This window comes from Arachis hypogaea, chromosome 9, assembly GCF_003086295.3.
Source record: "Arachis hypogaea cultivar Tifrunner chromosome 9, arahy.Tifrunner.gnm2.J5K5, whole genome shotgun sequence".
Classification (NCBI taxonomy): Eukaryota; Viridiplantae; Streptophyta; class Magnoliopsida; order Fabales; family Fabaceae; genus Arachis; species Arachis hypogaea.
Genome location: NC_092044.1, coordinates 61,768,408 through 61,770,786, shown reverse-complemented (window position 1 = coordinate 61,770,786; position 2,379 = coordinate 61,768,408). Strand labels below are relative to the sequence as shown.

General features: G+C 39.0%; 1 non-coding gene across 1 annotated transcript; it reads right to left on the bottom strand.

Moving 5' to 3' along the window:
• Positions 1–1,052: 1,052 nt before the first annotated feature.
• LOC112713487 (small nucleolar RNA R71) lies at positions 1,053–1,156 on the bottom strand. The gene has a single exon (XR_003158460.1). It is a non-coding gene; the product is annotated as a small nucleolar RNA R71 (small nucleolar RNA).
• Positions 1,157–2,379: the final 1,223 nt, after the last annotated feature.

Sequence of the window (2,379 nt, the reverse complement as noted above, 5' to 3'; positions counted from 1 at the left end):
TTATGAAAGGTTTAATGTTTGAATCGTATCCTTTAAATTTCTTGTTAGCCAAGTCATTAATTTTAAAAATCAAATCTTTTTTTAAATTATTTCTCAAGCATATCTTTTCAATCATATCTTTTTAAAACCATAACTCTTCAATCATATCTTCTTAATCACATCTTTTTCCAAATAATTTTTAATCTTTTTTATTTCTAATTTCAAAATCTTTTTCAAAAATCACTTTATTTCTTTCCCAACTTTAATTTTCAAAAATCATTCTTCAGTTTTTTAAAATTTCTTCAAAATCTTTTAATTTATTTTCGAAAATTCTTCCCCTCTTCTCACATCCTTCTATTTAACGACTAACACTCCTCCACTATCAACAATTCGAACTCTATCTCTCTTGATAAGTTCAAATTCTTCTTCTTCTACCTCCTCCTTCTATTCTTCTTTTCCTCTGACATCTCAAGGAATCTCTATACTGTGACATAGAGGATTCTATATTTTCTTGTTCTCTTCTCTTTCATATGAGCAGGAGCAAAGACAAAAGCATTCTTGTTGAGGCTGACCCTGAACCTGAAAGGATCTTGAAGCAAAAGCTAAGAGAAGCTAAAGCACTACTCTCTGTAGAGGACCTAACAGAAATCTTCAAACAAGAAGAAGACATGGCAGCCGAAAACAACAACAATGCCAACAATGCAAGGAAGGTGCTGGGTGACTTTACTGCACCTACTCCCGACTTCTATGGGAGAAGCATCTCTATCCCTGCCATTGGAGCAAACAACTTTGAGCTTAATCCTCAATTAGTTTCTCTAATGCAACAGAATTGCAAGTTCTATGGACTTCCATTGGAAGATCCTCATCAGTTTTTAGCTGAATTCTTGCAAATCTATGACACTGTCATGACCAATAGGGTTGATCCTGAGGTCTACAGACTTATGCTATTCCCTTTTGCTGTAGGAGACAGAGCTAGGATATGGTTGGACTCACAACCCATAGAAAGCCTGAACTCTTGTGAAAAGCTAGTCAATGCCTTCTTAGCAAAGTTCTTTCCACCTCAAAAATTGAGTAAGCTTAGAGTGGAAGTCCAAACCTTCAGACAGAAGGAAGGTGAATCCCTCTATGAAGCTTGGGAAAGATACAAACAATTGATCAGAAAGTGTCCTTTTGACATACTTTCTGAATGGAGCATCATAGGTATCTTCTATGATGGTCTGTCTGAACTGTCCAAGATGTCATTGGACAGCTCTGCTGGAGGATCTCTTCATCTGAAGAAGACGCCTGCAGAAGCTCAAGAACTCATTGAAATGGTTGCAAATAACCAATTCATGTAGACTTCTGAAAGGAATCCTGTGAACAATGGGACAAATCAGAAGAAAGGAGTTCTTGAGATTGATACTTTGAATGCCATATTGGCTCAGAACAAAATATTGACTTAGCAAGTCAATATGATTTCTCGAAGTCTGTCTGAAATGCAAGCTGCACCAGGCAGTACTAAGGATGCTTCATCTGAAAAAGAAGCTTATGATCCTGAGAACCCATCAATGGAAGAGGTGAATTACATGGGAGAACCCTATGGAAACACCTATAATCCTTCATGGAGAAATCATCCAAATTTCTCATGGAAGAGGACGAAGATGTCACTGAAGAGCAAGTTGCTAAGTACCTTGGAGCAATCATGAAGCTAAATGACAAGTTATTTGGTAAAGAGACTTGGGAGGATGAACCCCCTTTGCTAACCAAAGAACTGGATGACTTGACTAGGCATAGATTACCTCAAAAGAGACAGGACCCTGGGAAGTTCTCAATACCTTGTACATTAGGCACCATGACCTTCGAGAAGGCTCTATGTGACCTAGGGTCAAGCATAAACCTCATGCCTCTCTCTATAATGGAGAAGCTAGGGATCTTTGAGGTACAAGCTGCAAGAATCTCACTAGAGATGGCAAACAATTCAAGAAAACAAGCTTATGAACTTGTAGAGGATGTTCTGGTAAAGATTGAAGACCATTACATCCCTGCTGATTTCATAGTCCTAGAGACTGGGAAGTGCATGGATGAATCCATCATCCTTAGCAGACCCTTCCTAGCCACAACAAAGGCTGTGATTGATGTTGACAGAGGAGAATTGATCATTCAAGTGAATGAAGAATCCTTTGTGTTTAAGGCTCAAGGATATCCCTCTGTAACCATGGAGAGGAAGCATGCAGAACTTCTCTCAAAACAGAGTCAAACAGAGCCCCCACAGTCAAACTCTAAGTTTGGTGTTGGGAGGCCACAACCAAATTCTAAGTTTGGTGTTGAACCCCCACATTCAAACTCTAAGTTTGGTGTTGGGAGGTTCCAACATTGCTCTGAACATCTGTGAGGCTCCATGAGAGCCCACTGTCAAGCTAC